This window comes from Bidens hawaiensis, unplaced genomic scaffold (genome assembly GCF_021521415.1).
Source record: "Bidens hawaiensis isolate Kalapana, Puna unplaced genomic scaffold, B.hawaiensis_p1.1 tig00038624_1, whole genome shotgun sequence".
NCBI lineage: Eukaryota > Viridiplantae > Streptophyta > Magnoliopsida > Asterales > Asteraceae > Bidens > Bidens hawaiensis.
This window is the reverse complement of record NW_027505569.1, coordinates 143,968-165,411: the sequence shown is the minus strand read 5'-3', so window position 1 is coordinate 165,411 and position 21,444 is coordinate 143,968. Positions and strand designations below refer to the sequence as shown.

Below are 21,444 nucleotides of genomic sequence, written 5' to 3'. Positions count from 1 at the left end.
ATATTGTTGATTTGGAATAAATGGAAGGGTGATAGCAATAAAGCTAGATATATCTCAAACTGTGAAACCAACCGTTAGCAACAGTTCGGTTTTAAATTTCAATGGTTCGATTTTGGTTTTCGATAATTAAAAACCGTTACTAACAGTTTGGTTTACGGTTTGACTTACAAAACGGTCAAAACCGGGCCATGAACACCCCTAATCATAAGAGTAAACTACAGTTTTGGTTCCTCTGGTTTGCCCTCTTTAACCATTTCAGTCCAAAAAAGAAATCTTTAACAAATTAGAGCCTGAGGTTTAGATTCTATAACTAGTTTAGCCACTGGTCCTCATCCAGTTAGATTTTTCAGTTAAATAAGGTCATGTGCCACTCACATGAAGGGCATTATATTTCTTTTTTAAATTTTTCTTCAATCAATCCATTATATATATTTTTTTATGTTTCAAAAATAATATACTTGGAAGTAAAATAAAAGAAATGTATATTTTTCAAATTAACAAAATATATTATCAATACGATACGCTTATAAGATATAAACGATAACGAATACTTTTATGTTGCAATCAAAATATACATTACTAGTATTTTACATTGAGTACATTGCTTTTAAAAAATAAATAATAAATATTGGAATTATTGAAGAGAAAATAACAAGCAACATAATTTGCTTTCTATAGAACTAAAAATCCATATACATAAGTTTAAAAGCACAATAACATTACAAAAATATAAATAAACAAATTTTACAATGTGTTTATTACAAAAAAAAAATAATAATAATAATAAAAAAAATCCAGGACTAAAATGCCCGACATGTGAGGGGCCCATGACCTTATATAACTGAAAATTCTAACTAGAATCAGAGACCAAAATGGTTTTAAAATATAAACCTCAGGCCCTGATTTGTTAAAAGATTATATTTTAGACTGAAATGGTTAAAGAAAGAAAACCACAGGAACCAAAACCGTAATTTACATTAATAATAAATTACAAATACCTGCATGGAGCTATGTAATACAAGCTTGTAACTGGGTTCAAAGTCAATCCCTTTTTTTGCAACAGAACCTGAGTCAAAACCAGCCTCAAAGCTTCTGCAAATATGCCCGTGCATTGATAAAGTGTGCCCACCACGTTGAAATGTATTTCCCCATAAGATGATATTACAACTCCAACACTGACAAGCAACATGTTCAAGAACACATCCCACCTAAGCTTGTCTGTGCCACATAGGACAGCCAAGATAAGTGTTGCCACCCGGCACTGTATCATAGTTTTCATCAGTCAGTTATTTATTCTCCATCTAACAAGCAATATTTTGATGGGTTCGTTTACATACTTAGCGCTTTTAGCATCTGAATAAAGGCCACTGATATATGCAAGTAAGCAGTGTTGCCAAACCTGCAATCATGCCGACTCACTTTGTGTAAAAAAATATAGCCACCGACATATTCTAAAATAGATGTTTTTAGTTAAATACCAGAGGCTTGATGCAAAAAAGGCGCTGATGGGAATTACACATGTTGCATATCTAACAATAACCATTAAAAAAAAAAAGAAAATTTAGTGGAAGAATATAAGTGAAATGATTATATAATTTCAGTTAGATATCTTACATTTCAAACGTCATTTTAACAGGAGCAACAACCTGCAGCGTCATAGGGAATATTTAAAACTTGAAAAATGCACAACATTAAGAAAATCTGAAGAATGTCAAATAGAAAAACTTTAACAAAGAACGATATGGGATACATTGAAAACACGAACAAGAAGGAATGCTACAGCTCCAGAAAAGCCCATGTGTATCATGGTAAGTGTGATAGGAAATGGAAAATTGAAGTATGTTTTAGAGAGAACCCACTGCAAATTAAAAAAAAAAAAGTAGTCTGTATGATGAAACTCCTTTTGAAATGTATAGTAAGATACAAAATACTGAGACATATCGTGCATAGTAGTTACCTTATTGTACAAAATCACCCCAGATGACAGCAAAATGTAGATTAACAGGTACAGGTAAGTCAGGAAAAGTGACTTGTTAATCATTTCTCTGACAGTTTACTTTACAAATTGTAATCAGTTCCAAGATCTCAATTATACAATGAGATTCTCTCCCCAACCTAATATAAAATAGTTGGTTTCTCCTGACCAGTATAGCTAGATTTGTACTTGTATATCACTAACATTATCTTTGTGATAATGTAAAAGATAACCCTGCAAATAACAAAGCCGAAAACCAGTAAATTTAGAACAAATGTAAACAAGCCTTGCATAGCTAGACCTGTACCTGTATATCATAAATACTACTTTATGACGTAACAAATAATGAAATTGAGCAGACCAGCTAAAAGACTCATAACCTTGTCATTCACTTAAATATCAATATCAATGTTGCAGCTAAAATGCTAATCTAAGCGGGCGGATGTTCAGTGAGACCTAAAAGTGACAGCATCTGAAGCACACTGCACATGTATTGCCAATATAGTACAAGTAACCAAGGGTGGGAAAATTCTCTTAGGATAGATAAAGCGCATACATAATAAGTATAATTCAAGATTAAATTCAAGGCATAATGTAAGGAAATATCTATAGTCGATAAGGGTGTGACTATAAGCTCACTGTCGAGAAATGACAGTGGCAGTGTACTCAACCGTTTGGATCATAAAAGTATTTGAATAAAGAATCCTGACGAGAGATTTCACTTGTCAGTCAGCCTAGGGTGTCAGATTATGATAAGCATAAGCTAGCTCTTTAACATCATTACTCTAAATAAGGTGATTTTCTTTGATATGGCGACATCATACATAAGAGATTGGTTTTAAAATGCACACATCACACGATATAGCTGGTAAACCAATAGTCCAAAAACTAAATAATAAATCATTTGGCCCTTACAGGTGAATGAATATAACAGGACAGAAATTGGCCAATACTACTACAAGTGTCTGATTCAAACACTTAGATCTAGATTCAAGTAAATGAATAAGCATCGTAGTAATGAAACCCTAGAAATTCTGATCTATAACTGACTGACTGACTGACTGACTGATAACTAATGTTAAGGATAAGCGATAAAACTAACTAATAGTAATATTAGTTGCACCTTTAATTATCCAAGTTTGTTTGTTTGTTTGTTTGCAGCAGATCGATCGATAGATCTGTTGTGATGCGTAGAACAAGTGCACCGTTAGATTAGATGAAACACAGACAGACAAGTAAATGAGTGTGTGTAGGGTTTATTTTTTAAAAACTAGTTTCTGAGATCTTTCTTTCTACATCACTTGTAGTACGGCGTGTTATTATTGTTATTTTTTAGGAAAAATTTCCAAAATAAGCGAAAGTGTTGTGAAACAAGCCTAATAGCCAAACATATGAGAAAGAGATGTAGGGAGAAAGATGAAGATTTCATTAATACGGTGTATATAATACAATGAGATACAAGAATATTATATAGAGATGGGAAAACTTGGAGAAGAAGTCAAATCTATTTTAGGTGTTGATAACCATAATAATAATAATTCATAACACTCCCCCTTGGTTATCAACTTAATTGGTTATCAACTTAATACGCTTGGAGATGCTGCCTCATTAAAAACCTTGTTAGGAAAACCCAGTGGGACAAAACCATAGCTAAGGGAAAAAGATTGCAGCGCGTATTGTCTCCCCCTGATTTATATATCCGTTAAAATAGTAAATATCGATCTTCTATGAAAGTTGCCCAAAAATTTTGTAGTCAGTCATTTGCGTCTTCGTCCCTTGACATTTGAATCCTCAAGTTGAATAATGTTGTATTATTTTCACGTGAAAACTTCTATTGTTTCATCTGGTAAACACTATGATCCTGTTATGTTTCTCTGCATCAACAAGACTAACCAAACTTGTTTTGATGGGTTAGTAAAATATAAACACATATATTTCACCAAACTTGTTTTGATGGGTTAGTAAAATATAAACACATATCTTTCATACCTGAAATATATGTTTTAACCCATTCTGATATCTCCTAGAAGGACACATGCCGATAAATATATATAAATACATTAAGAAAATAGTAATAATAATAATAATATATAGCTAACAATACGACATAATGCATATATGCATTTACTTATGGTATTTCCGAATCAATAATATTCATATTCAGATAGATAATGATATAGATTCATTGTTAGACATCCTCTAACATGCTAGATATGATTAAACTTGTCCATGGTAAAATGTCTTAACATTTTTTAGATGCACTTTGATGGATTTATAAGCATATAATTACACATCTACTCGAACTATAAGTCGAACAATAATCACACAATGTCAAGGTCTTTCAAAAAAAATTTTCTCATTAAAAGCTCATAAGTTTCTCTTGGTGATATGTACATCATTGTAAACTGTGATTATAATGACCTTTTAAGAGTGAAATTTTGATAAAAAGTATAACTAATTACATCTAACTTATCTCCCTTCTTATCAAAATATTTCTTGATTGTACCATGTTCAATCCAACTATATTAGTACATACGTAATAAGCATAACTCCATATATTTTTCAATCCATCGTGGATTTCTTTTCATTTTGACAAATTATGCATGTGCGTTCACTTTTTCAGGATTTCTGCTCCATAAACTTGCTCATTTAACACATCAGTTTTTGTATCATATATCAAAAATCCATATTGTACCATATATATGTTTATTGAGATATTGTACTCATCAAGTACATTATCTTCTATATGTATGCTTACTGAAACATAAGAATTACATCCTTAAGATGTATCAATTAACCTTTCTAGAATTCAACTACCTTTGAAAACTCTTCAGGAGTTTTGTTTATGTTCAACATATTCAATATTTATAACGTATTCAAATATGACTCTATACACAACAATCATTGTGTTCTCGAGAAATTATTTACATGATTTGATAATTCAAATCCTTCGGAGATTTTCTTGTAAACTCTCAATATCAACAGAATAACAATATTTATTGGACACATATGAATTCTCTCTTTATATTACCAGACTGTATAGTTATCGGAAAATCATTGCTTCCACCATTGGAGAATATGTCTCCTCATATTTAATCATGAGTCTTTGCAAAATCCTTGTGCCATCAGTTTTGCCTTATATCACTTGACGAATTTCTATAACTCATATACAAGACCTGTTTGTATCTAACACAATTTACAACTTTAGTTGTACGGACTGCTGGCCCAACAAACTTTCTGTTATTTAGAGAATTCAACTCTACCTTGTTTGCGTCTTTCCACTTTGGCCAATCATTTTTCATAGGCAGATTTATAATCTTGATCCTCATCATCATCATCATTTATATAAAAGTATTGCGACGTAAACTTTATTTTGATTCCATATATCTGTGTAGACATGATACAATATAATTTATTGAGAGCTCTTTGTTTTCAGGTACCTAAGGTTCTTCAAGAACCATCATGTCTAATCTCTTTCAAGAGACCTTTTTATTCTACCTCGACTTGACCATCTTTATTACTTGCTCCAATTTTCGAGGAAATTTTACCTTTGGAATCGATTGGTCTACCATGTTACACGCGTGTATTAGACTCATTATCAATATGCCTTTGTCCTTCTTAGACAACTTTAATTGGAGCATTAGCAGTTGGTATATGTGTCTTAGATAGACACTCTATTTTGGTTAGTGAATTGTCTGGTAATTGATTCGTTAAGTTGTATACATGAATTATCCTTTGAATTTTTAGTTTATATAACTTAGTTTGAGAATCAATGATAATTCATTCCAACTAAATTCATTTTCCAACTGCCTTATTTCTCCCCCTGATGTTGGGAACACCGATTCACTAAAGTGAAGACCAATGAGCCATAATCAAATGTCACATTAATGGCTCTAAGTATTACATCATATATACTATTTGATACCGACATAAATTCCCAACTTCCTTTTTGACTTCATCATTGTGCCTTGTGGTGGATTAATTTCAATATATAACACATATGAAATATTAGATGAGAAATATTTGGTTACTGAAAAAAAAACCAATTGCAATGGGGAGGAAATATCTTAACTTGTTGGCTTGATGTGAATTAGTTTAAAGACATGTAAAATCATATGTACTCAAATACAAACATGAACCTTTGTTCTTGTGATATTGTCTTTGCAACAAATTATAGACGTCGAGCAATTATCTTTAACAAAACAGTTTATGTAAGAACATAATCTGTTATGATGTTCAGCACTTATTCCAATGATCATTATTAACTTGGGAATCAAATTATTATAACCGAATGTAAATATACCAATCTGGAATAATATGCTTGTTATCTTATTAGCTAAGCCATAGATCATGCAACACATGAAGTTGTGATCTTGATAACCATTTAGACGATGCATCGATTTTCAAAACACTAAATGGTATCATGTTAGGATATGTGTATCATTTTCTCAATTCCATATAATTTAGGGATTCACACCATCATTCAGTTGGTAAATAAATAATTCCACTCGAGAGCAATATTACATGTATATTATATGAAGAATCATTTGGTTCTTCAATAAATTTCACATCATTGACTCGGTGTGGCCTAACCGGTCATGCCATTATATAATCATGATCCATAAACTTTAGGTTTATGATCGTATATGTATTATGCTGCTTTAATGCAAAACTGTAAATAGGGGAGAACATTGTATTATCGTTTCAAGCAATCATGTGATTTCACTTTTGTATTTTCACATTTTGTTATCATATATGATCAATCCTTTTGTCACTTGTGGTGGTCGATCTCATTATTAGCCTGACCATAATTATAATTATGAATCGATCTCATTATTAATATAATCATCGTTACAGTTTTTTCAATGTCCATGATCGCAACGATCAATCATAGTCGCATTCACTTCAGGGAATTATATAAAACCAAACCGTTTTCATGGTTTATTCATAATTTTCTCGGATGTGAATAAAAAAATCACTTCAAACTTTTCATGTGTTTTAATGATTTGCTACTTCAGGAGCATATTTGAGGTTTGACAAATGAAAATTGTCTTACCTAGTCTCTCCTTATAAGTAATCTTGTCTTCATATAATATCAATAGAGAAGTAATTACATGATATAATATCAACAGAGAAGTAATTACATGACACTTCGAGTGTAAGATTTTATGGTCTTGAATTTTGTGACCTTTAATAAATAATGAGATTAGGGAGTATGACACTTCGAGTGTCATACCAACGAATACTTATAAATAAATCTTAGCATATAGAATACAATGTATACATCAAGTGATACTAAACTATACATGCTGTCAAAAAGTTATCAAGCTAGTTATATCAAAACTCTATGTATAAAAAAAAACTAGTCTATAATAATTACTGTATCAATGAAGATTTGTATATTAAGGTCAAAAATCATCTCAAAATTATACAATGAAAAGATATGAACAAACGACATATATCAAGAGTCATCTCAAAATACAACATGGTTTGTGTATTTACCAAATACTAAAAGGGATCAGTGACTTTGATTTTATAATTTATTAAAATCTAACATCAATTAATAGATATTTACCATTACTTGCTAAACATCTTACAAATTCTTGTTAAAGATAATGAATTTAGTTAAATAGCATTGAAACTTACAGAGTTAGAGATACTTTAACTGCAACAAATATGGCTATTTAGGAAGGAATTTAAATACACATGGTATTCACAAAACAATTCAAATTATTACAAAATTAATGTGTCACACAACATTCTTTATAGTATTAATATTAACAATATATGTGTAACACAATATTCTTTATTAATTTTTGTCGGGAAATTTGATTTGGTTAATATTCAAAAATACAGAATTATATTAAAGCATCAAAATCTCCTTTAACTTACTTAAAATAAAATGCACGTAATATATTACTTGGCTAAAGAATTATATGCTAAATATAAAAATTAGTAGACAAAAAATACAAGTGTTTCTTTTGAATACCATAATATCTAGAGATAAGCATAACAATAAAAGAATTTCATGTTGCAATTTTGAAATCATTCTCTCTTGAATTAAAATTATAATAAAATAATATTTCTAAGATACATTAACTATAGCAAACCAAAATTTTTCTTAACCGTGGATTGATAAAAGAAGCAAAGAAAAAGAAAAAAAAAACTAAATTGTAAACAAATTTGCGTAAGTAACAATGTTGTCATATATATTTTCAAAAATTATAATTCTGGTAAATTAAATATCAGTTTATAGCGTGATTCAACAAATCATTAGTCACCAACTAGTTTTAATCCATACAAAACATATAACTATACAATATTTATAATATATTATCATTACTATAAAGATCATATTAATTATAGAAAAAAAAACTTGTAATCGACTTTGACTTGAATAAAATATCAGAGACAAAAATAAATTGATTTCAAACAATCTATTGTATTTGATATATCTTTTCATTCCGGAAGTAATTTATTGTAAAAGATTTATGTTATTTGTTTTCTATGTGAATTTATTCTTAAAAAAATGAAAATAGATTAAACAGTCTGATTTTTAAAACAATACATGATTTTATCGTATTGAAAAAATAAATATAAGTCTCGTTCAACCCAAGCCTGTATGAATTTCAAGAGGGATTGTTTTGAGAGATTATAGAAAAGAACAAAACAAATCTCTGAAGCAACCTAGGATTGTAAATTATAATATGGTTTATGTTTTAGAGAATAAAGAACAATGATAATACAAGACTGACTTACTTGATGATGATACGATCCAACTCCAAAGCAAGTCGTGCTGATAATGTGTTGTGAAACAAGCCTAATAGCCAAACATGTGAGAAAGAGATGTAGGGAGAAAAATGGAGATTTCATTAATATGATGCATATAATACAATGAGATACAAGAATATTATATAGAGATGGGAAAACTTGGAGAAGAAACCAAATCTATTTTAAGTGTTGATAACCATAATAATAATAATTCATAACAGAAAGAAGATAGAAAAAAAAAATCCTAATTATGTTCATATTCTCAAACTAACCCAAATATGTACTCAAGAGACGCTTTGGTAAAATAAACGACGAGATTTTTAAACCAATCAAATTTTGACAAGTGGAAAGCATCTGACAAAACCGACGAGATTTTCAAAAATCTCGTGGTTTCCGACCGTATTTTTAACTAAAATCACTTTTAAATAAACAGTCTATCAAAACGGTTTTTAATGTTTGTTGTCTGGTCAGTTCATATATTATTTTTTCTAACTTTATCTTCTTCATCTTTTTCATTTTCATCTTTAATGAATTTTGAGAGGTCCAGCTATCTCCTTTTGTGCTGAACAGATTCAATAACAATATGATGAACAACAAGGTCTCCATATATATACACAGGTGTTGTCTTTCTTCCTTCTCTCGTGGGTTCTCTTTCTTGGAGCCTCTGTATTTTTTTTCTCCACCATAACCTTTAATTTATATTATTATTATTATTATTATTATTATTATTATTATTATTATTATTATTATTATTATGTCGGTGCCACAGACTTTGTATGTGATAATTACCCTGGCCTTAAATGTAACAATTTCCATCCACTAACCAAAGTTACAGATATCTGTGATGGCAAAATGTTAATATGTGTGGTAGTGTGGGTTTCTTAATATTCATGTTCGAATCTCATGTTAGTTACTTCATACTATCATTTTTATTTTGGTTTTGTCTGTTTTTTTTATTTAATTTCAGTACCATAATTAACATAATTGAAACTGATCAAATTCGTATCGCTTCGTGATCGCAGTGCGTTGGGTATTATTATTTTTAATTCATCGCAGACAGTCAGTTTTTATTTTAAACTTTTGGTTATATAAGTCATCTTGAAATTTTAAAATACATTTTAGAATTGTCAACATTTCTTTAGCTATAGTAGCATAATTTTTTTGACTGTCAGATCATTTTCCTGAATAAAATCTAACAAGATATTCTTGTTTAGTTTGAGGAGAGATTTGTTTTAGTAACCCTCCAAAACCTATATTTGAAGCATCTGTCTCTACCATCTTATCCCAACTTAGATTAGCAATGGTTAAGCATGGGAGCTTAGAGACTTTTTATTTTATTTTTACCACCGCTTTTGTATGATTCTCACTCCATAGCTTAGGATTTTTCTTTAATCTATCATATAATATTGACGAATCCTTTGTCAGGTCTTGATAATATGGAGCAATATAATTCAAACTTCCTAAAAACCTTTGTAATTGAATCATATATATATATATATATGATTAAGAAGTTAAGAAGTTTGAGAACCATTTTAGACCAAAAAACACTCTTTTTAATAATAATAATAATAATAATAATAATAATAATAATAATAATAATAATAATAATAAAAACCCAAAAATAAAAAAAGTAAAAAAAATCAAAAAATTTTATTTTCATCCCTGTTTTAAAAAAAAAATTTTAAAAATATTGGTTTAACAAAATTATACACATATGTATAATACTTATTTTTTAAATTTTATACATGTTTTTTATACACATATGTACAAGTTAAGGTATATGATAATATACATATGTGTACATTACGTAACTAGAGATTAAATGAAATTATACACATGTGTATAATACGAAGTTTTTTTATTTGTATTTTTAATTTTTTTAATTTTTTTTATGAAACCGGAATGAAATATAAGAATTTTAGTGTTTTTACTTTTTAAAAATTTTTGTTACTTTTTGTTTTATGATATTTTTTAAATATCTTTAGAGGTTTTTTTAGTGGTCCAAAATGGTTCTCAAAGTTCTCAATTTTCTATTGAGTCAAGATTTGACCAAAAACTCGTCAGATTGAAGATTGAAATCTTCTCAACCTCCTCAGAAATGACTAAGTATGGAACCGGGCACACCTTGGACTTCCGAGCAAGCTTTTACTTAGCCGGGTATGATATTTTGCCTATCGGGCAAGGTTACCTTCTTGAAGTCTTCATTAGTGGATATTCGGACAGGGTTTGCAAATTAGTGTATTATCGGGCAAGGTTCACTAGTTTATGCAAGTCCGGGCAATGATCACTTTATCAAGCAAGTCTGTTCTTCATAGCCAAGTAAGGTTCACTCCCGAGTAAGCTTTTGGCTAACCAAGCTCATGAAGCCAAGTAATTAGAAGACCGGGCAAGGTATTCTTTAATAATACAGTGGTCCAAGTAGGCTTGATATTTTAATGGAATATCTCTAAGTAACATTGGGCAAGGTTCAACTCAAGCAAGGAACAGTGCTACCAAGCACACTTTGCTAATAAGCTATTCTCTAGCAATGGGTTGAAGGGACCATTGAAGAACAAGGTTGCTCGTAAGGGTTTGTCGGGCAAAGTCTGGCAAAGTCAAGAAGATTGAAGTCTACCTGGTGAGTATTTTACTTGGTAAAATACTCTTCAAGTAAAGTCTACCTGAAAACTGATCCCAGGCACACTTCTATGTTACCAAGTTCTGAAGGATGACAGAGCACACAACATACTCGGAAAGACAGAATTGATGCAAAGCCTACCCGGAAGACTTGTTTTACACTTAAGATTTTTTCTGAATATGTAATTTGAATATATTTTTGCATTTAGGGTTTCTAGAAGGAATGACAGCTGTCGTGAGGTGTCAGGCCTATAAAAGGAATAATTAGGTCACACCTTAAGGACACGGAAAAAGGCAGACAGACTCATTGAATTCAAAAGGAATATTTGAGTGTGACGGTTGTCTTAGAATAGTACGGACAAACTTTCCCATCAAGAAACCCTAAATCGATTATCCTTTTGTATGATTAACTTTGTATGAATGGAAATATTTTGAGTGAATCTTGTGTGTGTTAGTTACCTTTGATTATTGATAGCGACTACCCTGTTTATTATTGATTCCGCCTTTAATAAACAGTAATCTTTCTAAATATAGCAACCCGTCATTAACTCCCTTGTCGACACATCTATTTGTGTGAGTTGTGACATGATTTGAGTAAGATCCAGCTGAAATCGGGGACCTGACAAGTGGTATCAGAGCTTGTTGCTGCTATTTTAGTAAGATTCTTGTTGCTGATTGAAGATTTGAAGAAAGATGACGTAAGAAGACAACTGTTCTATTGAAAAGTGACGTCAGCATCTCTGTTCTTCATTTTTCTTCCAGATCTACAATCTATTGGTGTTTTCTCTTCCTTATTTCAATTAAAGCTTTAATCTTTATTTATAAATCTTGCTCTAATCATATCAGACACATCAGATCTGAACAACCTGTTTTCAGATCTGATTATTTTGAAACTCTGTTTAAACAAAGAAACTGGTTTTGATTCTTTCAAAAATGTCTGGATATAAGGAACAAGAAGTGTCTACTAACAAGATTCTAAGATTGTATAGACGGGAAAACTTTACCAAGTGGAAAGTACTCTTTGAAGCAGCCGTATGCTATAATGATGTGGATATGTGGAGTTCAATCAAGAATGGACCACGGGACAACAATGAAGGTGCAAATGCAAATGCAACTGTTGCTGTGCGTGAAAGATTGAGAAAGATTGATGACAGGGCCTTAGCTATGATTAAGCTAGGACTGTCTTGGGATATTTTAACCAAGGTGGCACATCATACAACTGCCAAGGCAATGTATGATGCCATCCTTGAGATGTATAAGGGGAATACTGAGCTGAAGAACATAAAGAAGCAAAGATTGATGCAACAGTTGGAAATGTTCAAGTATAAGGAGGGAGAAAGATTGAAATCAATTCTAGAACGATTTCTAGGTATTGTGAATGAGTTGAGGAAAACTGATTATGTCATGACTGATTTTGACCTGAATACTAAGCTGCTCAACTCAATGCCTAAGGAATGGTACACTGCCTGCAAATTCGTCCTTCAAAAACCCAATTTCAATGATTTGAAGGTGGATGATGTGGTATGCTTTCTTCAGGCTGCAGAAATAGAAATGATCAAAGAAGAGAAGCCACGTTTTCAAGTAACCAATGCTCTCATTGCACCTATGGGGAACTTGTCAACCAAAAACCAACAACAGATTCCCATCATTGAAGAACCAAATGAGCATGGTGTTGATACACCTAAGGCTTTTGTTGGTGGTAGTTCAAGCAACTCACAAAACCAGCAGAGGTTTAATGTCCAACTCTTGGAAGACAATGATTCAGCCTCAATGGCTAGTGGACATGCACCTTTTGTTGGTAGTAATGGAAGTCATGGATCAGATTATCATGGTTTGCTCACAATGTTCACTGAGTCTTATAATGCTTTTGTTGCAAAGAACATGGTTCATACAAGCATTGTACAAGATGATCTAGAGCAGATAGATGCTAATGATTTGGAGGACACGGATTTGAAATGGCAAGCTGCCATGTTGGCACTCTTCTATCAGGGCCATTTGACAAGTCAAGGGCCATCTGTTACAACTGCCAACAGCCAGGTCACTTTGTTAGAGAATGCAACATGCCAAGGAACTATCAAGTGAACCAATTTCAAAACCAACCAAGAAACCAGCAGCATCAGTTTCAACAGACTCAGCCAAGGAACAACTTCAATAACAACAACTCCAACAATTATAACCCCAACTTCAACAACTCCAACAATTATAACCAAACGTTAACAACTTCCAACAGCCTCCAACGAACAATAATCAACAAGTTATGCAACAGAATCAAGGTTTTCAAAGGAACAACAATCAAAACCTTCAAACTGTTCAAAACAACTCTGTCCCAACCAACCAAAATCAACCCAGAAATCAAGGAAATGTGGCAGTGACTGCACAACATGAAGGAAATTTTGATTGGAGCAATCATGAAGAAGACATTGCAGATGACATCAAGAGGGCAAATGTGGCATTTATGGCATTGATTGAGAAAGAAGTTGGATCATCATCTCAGGTACACTCTGCTCCTACTGCTGACTTAAATGAAATTATCAATGATTTGAAAACAAAAGTAGGCAAGCTGGAAAGTGAGTGTTTTAGGAAACAAAGTATCATCAATGGGTATGAGTCTAGTGAACTAATCAGTGAAAAAAAGACTAAAAGCTTGGAAGATGATTGCATGATCAGTTACAGAACTCAAACCACATACATCACTGAGATAAATGGATTAAAGAAAATGTTAGTTGAAGAAAAGGTGTAGAATACAAAACTGCAAGTTGAAAATGAATTCTTAAAGAATTTGATCTCCACTGGAAATATTTGTGGAATTCTGAATCAAGTAAAAGAAGAAGACAAATACAAAGCAGTTCCACCTCCATTCAACAACAATTTTATGCCCAAAGTTGACAAAGAGAAGAGAGATGCCTATCTGCAACAATTCAAAGAAGTGTTTGATGATAAAAGAGAATTTGTTGATTTGTACAAAAATGTTGAGGTGAATGAAGAAGGTGAATTTGTTGTGAAAGAAGAATTGAAAGAAGAGAAATCAATTGGAGTACAAGTCTCTGAGGATAACTTTAATTCTAATGATCTTAATCAAGATGATTTGAGTGATTTGAGTGATCACATCACAGATGAACAGATCAAGGAAGCTGAAAGAGGAAGAAGATACAAGAAACCAGAATCTATTGACAAACTTCCTTTGTATCCACCTGTCACACCTAGAATGAAGAAAAAGAATGGGAAAATAAGAAGAGAGCATGTTTCTTATGACAGATATGAAAAGAAGAAGGTAAGCTACAATGCAGTAAGGCCTCCAAGCAAGGCTGTGTTGGAAAGGATAAAGCAAAACAACAAGAAGAAAGTAACTGAAACTGTTGAAATTAAGAACTTTATCCCTGTTTATCCAGTCTTTTCTAGTCATGAAGTACTAGATATTGGAGAAGTGGAAACATTGGAAGAATATGAAAAGAGGCAGTCTAGATACAAAGAAAGCAGTGATGAGGAACCTATGATTATGGAGAAAATTTTTTGTTAAAAGCAAAGTTGAAAGACAAGACATCAAAATTGAAGAATTTGTACCATTCTCTATTGATTTTGATAGTTTGAAGACTCAAAAGACTCTAGGAGTCAAGTCACCTAAACCAAGTGAAAGATTCAAGAAACCAAAAGAACATGAGATATTCAAAGGAAAGGTTTGGTGCAAAAAATGTGATGAATATGGTCACCACACAGATTCATGTAATGAAAGATTCAAATTCAAACCCTTTCATGTCCCAAGACTTTGTTCAATACAAACAAAAGTATGAAGCATACCTGGGAAAAGGAAAGGTTTGTGAAAATGAAACCACAAAGAAAGATGAGTTGAAATCAGCTGAAGAGACAAGAAGTGAGAAGAAAACTGAAGTCAAATCAAAGAAACAAGTGGCTAAATCAGTAAGAAGAAGTATGTCTCCTAAGAAACATGAGAAAGCTGTCAAGAAGAACTTTCAACCTTTGAGAATCAGTTCCAAACAAGATACACAATCAATAAAGTCTGATAATTCTCAAGGTTCACCTACCAGCAGAAAGACAAGAAACAAAGGTGTCTTTTTTTTTTGGGTAAAGGGATTCACCCGGTTAAATGCATTCCACACAACCAAAAAAGAACAAGTAATATGACAGAGTGCCATATTAGTTCTCATGTATGACATGCCATACAAGAGTAAACAAAACCAAAACCACCAAACACTGGTAAACACAGCTAAAGCTTACACAAGAACCAAGTAAATAAACAAAACAAAAACAAATCAACCATTATCATCAATTTGGTGGGAAAATCCCCGCGGAAAGTGCCAATCCTCGAGAACCCGATTAACCCGATCCGAATTCTTGAACTTTAGAGTCATAAGCTTTAGGCGCGTACCCCTAATGATTTCGTCCGCAACAATCTTAGGAGTCTTCAAAGAGTTCTTGAAAAACCGGTTTTTCGCTCCTTCCAAATAACGTAAACCGAAGCCCCAAATAACAGCCGATTAACAACATTATCAATAGAGTTGGACATTCCAAATTGAGACACATATTGAAGAATATTCGCCCAACCATTCCTGCACCCCTGAAACTTCCCTTTCATTTTTACAATACTCCAAACCTCAGAAGAGAACTTACACTCGAAGAAGAGATGATTACGAGAATCCGGCTCTCCATTACAAAGAAGGCAGCAATACAAGTTATGATTTGGATACCCACCAATTTTCCACCCCATAATACGATTCTGCGTGCTCAACCTATCATGAAGCACAGTCCACAACATAAAGGAGTGTTTTGGAACACATTGAGAGAACCAAACAACATGCACCCAAGACACCTTATCAGCCGGTCTCCGAAGAAGATGCCATATTCCTGAAGCCGAGAAATTCATTGAAGTCCCATTCTCATCCATTACCACGATCTTGTCCCTCTTATCCGGACAAATACTGACCTCTTTTAAGTTCGAAAGAATTGGATATCTCAAAATCCAATCAGGCGGCCAACCCCAGTTATTATGATGAACAACATCATTGACACAGGTCTCTAAAGACAAGCCAGCCCGATGTATAGCTCTCGGGTTAATATAATCACTTAAAGGACAAAGATCATCCCATTTATCATACCAAACTGAAGTAGATCTCCCATTACCAATTTCATGCCAAATAAACTGTCTAATACGAGGACGAAACTGAAGAATTTTCCTCCACCCCCAAGTACACTAGTTAGGAATCTGCAAGCTCCAAAAATTTCGCCCCTTCATTTTATACTCATGAATCCATTTAACCCACAACGAATTACGACCATTGATTAAACTCCAAATATGATAAACCAGAAGAGAGTTATTGACATCCCGGATACGCCGGATACCCAAACCACCTTCACATTTCGGCTGACACACAATATCCCAAGAGACTTTATGCTTTCCCTTATTGTGACCATAGTCCCAAAGGAAATTTTTAATCCGTTTCTCAAGATCAGCAATAAGTCTAGAAGGGAGTGAAAACACAGCAGACCAATAAATATATAAGGACGACAGAACAGACTTGACCAGCTGAAGTTTACCCGCAAAAGATAAAGTTTTATTCTTCCAATCTCCAATCCGACTATCCATACAATCCAGCAACCTCTTACAATCACGGTAATTTAACCTCGTAGAAATAAGAGGAACTCCCAAGTATTTAACCGGGAGCCTTCCTTCAACGAAGGGCATAATATTCAGAATACCACTTTTAACGCGGTCCGGGACATTACAGAAAAACGCGGTACTTTTCGGAACACTCGGAGCAAGCCCGGACATATCTTTGAAATCATTCAGAGCCCCCATAATAGTTTTAGCAGAATTCACATCACCTCGAGCAAACAGGAACAAATCATCCGCAAAGCAAATATTGATAATATTTAATTTTTCACAATGACGATGAAAACGGAACGATCGTTCAATACGAACCTTTCGATGCAGAATTAACGTGAGAGCTTGCATAACCAGCGTGAAAATATAAGGGGACATCGGATCACCCTGTCTCAGACCTCTTTTACCACTAAAGAACCCGTGTAAGTTCCCATTAACGGATATCGAAAAGGAAGAAGTGGTTATGCACTCCATTATCCAACGAATCATCCTGTCGTGGAAACCATACCCAAAAAGAATATCACGAATGAAGTCCCAACTGACCGTATCATAAGCTTTCTGGATATCAACTTTAAAAGCACATCTAGGCGGACCATTATTAGTGTGATAATTATGCATTAATTCTTGGGTCAAAAGAATGTTATCAGAAATCCTACGCCCAGGAACAAACGCAGACTGATTGATATCAATTAACGACTCCAAACCCTTTATCATACGAACCGAGATAATCTTGGTAATGCATTTATATAAAGTGTTACAGCACGAGATGGGACGAAAATCATTAGGAGTCAAAATGGTGGTCACTTTGGGAATAAGGGCAATAATAGTGTGGTTAACCTGTTTAAGGAGACTTCCTTTTCTGAAAAATTCATGAACCGCCAAACAAACATCTTTCCCAACAATATCCCAAGAACTTTTGAAGAAAGCCGAGGAAAAACCATCAGGCCCCGGCGCTTTGGAATTCCCAATCGAGAAAAAAGCATCCTTGATTTCCAAATCGGATATAGGTCTAACCATAAGCTCCGCCTGAGAGGCCGAAAGCTTAGTAGTAAAAATCTGATTATCCGGTTTTCTCAATGGTTGCAAATCTGAACCAAAGATGTTTATAAAATGATTAACAAACACCGAAGGAACATCCGACCCCTCAAATAATCGGCCCTGAACATCACTTATAGTATCAATACGACCTCTATGGTTTCGCATTTTCAAAGAATTGTGAAAGTACGCAGTGTTAGAGTCACCAAGCTTTAACCAATCGACTTTAGCCTTCTGTTTAAGGAATTCTTCCTCGTCTTTAGCCGCCTCATGATAAGCCTTAAGATAACTACTCTGCTCCCGAATCAACTCCAAATTAGTAGGGTCAATGTCAAGACGGGTTTGACAAGCATCCAGAAGGGTTCTCAGATCATTAACTTTCTTGTGGAGATTGCCTTGCCGGTGCAGCAAAGAACGGATTGGATGTTTTAAGTTTTGGAGTTTCTTTACCACGCGAAACATGTGATAACCATTCACCTCAATTTTCCAGCCGTTAGCAATAATATCATTATAACCCGGTTTTCCGATCAAAAAATTAGGGAATTTAAACGGTTTAGGCTTACCTTTAATAAGAGAGGGGAATTTCAATAAACATGGAGAGTGGTCTGAAATCCGGTACGGAAGGAACACCGCCGAAGAATCATTAAAAATCTCCATGAATTTAGAGTTTCCCATCACCCTATCAAGCTTTTTGAAAAGACCCATACCCGTTTTCGGTTTATTGCTCCAAGTGAATTGGAGCCCGACCCCATTTATATCCTCAACTTCAATGTTCTTAACACAATCACGAAAATCAAGCATCCCAGTGGAAATTTTGGAAGAACCATGTAAGCTGTCTTCCAAATTAAGAGCACAATTAAAATCTCCTAGTAAAGCCCACGGTTTACCACGAGTGAATTGTTTATGAACAGCAAGATTATGCCATAACTCCCTTCTTTTCAAATAACAATTCTCAGCATACACGAAAGAACCATACATCACCTTGATATCCAGCTTAAACTTTAACTGAACGTGAAGAACCTGGTTCGAATAATCAATAACCATAAGATCAACCAAATCCGTATTCCACCCCACAATAATCCGAGTACCTTTATCACAAACACTACCATTGCTGGTCCAATCCCAATTTTTACAAATCTTCTTACAAACATCAAAAACCGCGTTTAATTGTACGTGAGACTCAAGAATAGCACACACCTGAATATTATTATCTTGGATTACCTCACGAACCTCTTTTTGTTTAAGAGGGCGGTTCAACCCTCTTATATTCCATGAAGCAATAGTACCCATTAAGCACCCAATTCACCGGGTGTGCTTGCACTCTCAGAACCAATATCCGCTTTCATACTGTTAGCCACATCCGTAAACAGCTCCTCCACATCATCCTCATCTTCATCACTTTCTGGTTCGTCCACCAAATTATCAAACCGGTTATGGGTTTGGACAGAATGCATTTCCTTTGACTCAACCCCTACCGCCTTAGAAGCTGCAGGTTTACCCACTGGATGATTAGTGTCTTGTCTTTGAGAGGGTGGTTTATTTGCAGGCTGTGTCACAGCAGGTTTAGTAACCGGTCGATAGACAAGATTATGTTTCTTGACTTGCGTATTAACTTTTTTCTTTCCCTTCACCTCTGGAAACCATCATCATTATTGACTTTCATTGGTTCTTCATTTAACATTTTCTCCTGAACTTGTTTCGGGCATTGAGTGTTTGAATGGCCAAACACTTCACATAAGGAACATCTGGGGGGCTCCCAATCATATTCAATCTTAATCTCCGATATCTTGTTTGTCTCCCCCAACGTATCTGGAACAGCTACAACCAGCTTCCTCTTAATGTCCTGGTTTGCATGAAGTTCAACTTGAACTCTAGCAAAACTACTTCTTCCCCACGATTCCTTAAACATATTGGCAGTGTAAGAATCCATACTTATCGGATCCCCAATTCTTGAAGCGAGCATACTTAGACCCTCCTCAGTAAATGCACCCAGAGGAATATTATGTAATCTGGCCCAAACCGGAACAGACCGTATATCCTCCTTTTCCAAATCTGACTCCAAAGTCCAAATATTAAGAATAATGGGGACATTCCTAATCATCCAAGGACCATCTTCAATCAGCTGCATCATCCCAGCTTCCGTATGAAACTTGAAAAAGAAAAACCCTTTCGCATTCATCATAAGTCTCGTAAGCCCATATTTGTTCCAATTTTTCTTAGCAAAATACTCAACAACCGGAAAAGGAAGTCTGTTACCCAGAAAATAACCAAACAAGGTATTATTAAACCTATCGTTAACTTTCTTGACAGATTCAACCGGTATAACCACATCAACTCCTTCCATTGTAGACTCCACATTTAGTTTTCTTAATGTTACCTTAGTTGTCTTGTTTTCAAGTTGGACAACACTCATATACGAAGGCTTCGAATTTTCCATATGTTGCTCCTTCCCTACATCCCTTTGAATATTAAATGATTCAGATCCAAACGCCTTGTTGTTGTCCGAGACAAAGGCAGAAAAACCTCCATCTTGTTGAATATTTAACGAATCTGAACCAATAACCTTGTTATCATTCGAACAACCACTATCTTTTTTCCCCACGGCTGAACAACCACCATCTTTGTTTATTACATCATTTAAAGGAGCATTGAATGTAGTGTTTGCAGCAAACGAAACAAACGAACTCGTAGCGTTAGGGTTTCCCGACGAACCAGATTTCAGAGCCCCCCTACGTGGGAGAACCCCATCAATGTTCGTTACCCGATTGGCTGAAAACCCTTGCTTAACACGATCAACAAAACCATTACCACCCTTCTGCTCCATGCAAACCCAAGAACGAAAACACTTCACAAACCCTAATCGGTCACTCACTCAACGAACAGCTGAAAGAACCCTAACCTTGATTAACCACGAGGTCCTTAATCAGTTAATAGGATTGTATCAATCTAACTAAACTATCACAGATAGCTGTGATCAACACAAACCTACTAAGCAATCAGAACCACGGATTAGATCAAGATTCAAGCAACACCAAAAACCAGCCAAGAAAACCCCAATCAAGATCGGCCAAGAACAATCAGCCAAGATCAAGATCAAGATCGGCCAAGAACAATCAAGATCAAGATCAAGATCAGCCAAGCACAATCAGCCAAGATCAAGATCAATATCGGCCAAGCAACACCAAGATCCAACGAAACGATCAAGAGCAAGAACCAAAGATCAAGATCGACCAAGAAAAAGATCAAGATTGACCAAGATCAGCCAAGATCTCCCCAAGAATCAATCAAGATCTGCCAATAAAGATCAAGATCAGCCAAGATCAACAATGATCTCCCAAAGAAACGCACAAGATCAACCAAGAAAACCCTAATCAAGATCGGCCAAGATGGATCAAGATCAAGCAACTCCTAATCAAGATCAAGATGGATC

At 34.1% G+C, this 21,444-nt stretch overlaps 1 pseudogene across 1 annotated transcript; it reads right to left on the bottom strand.

The window, feature by feature from the left end:
• Nucleotides 1-746: 746 nt before the first annotated feature.
• LOC143614004 (putative sugar phosphate/phosphate translocator At3g17430) lies at nucleotides 747-20,838 on the bottom strand (annotated as a pseudogene). The gene is made up of 11 exons (XR_013150222.1): nucleotides 20,700-20,838; nucleotides 20,392-20,618; nucleotides 2,432-2,457; nucleotides 2,283-2,339; nucleotides 2,165-2,209; nucleotides 1,958-2,045; nucleotides 1,751-1,858; nucleotides 1,615-1,646; nucleotides 1,479-1,529; nucleotides 1,338-1,399; nucleotides 747-1,261 (listed from the first exon to the last, which is right to left on the bottom strand). The product of XR_013150222.1 is annotated as a putative sugar phosphate/phosphate translocator At3g17430 (transcript).
• Nucleotides 20,839-21,444: the final 606 nt, after the last annotated feature.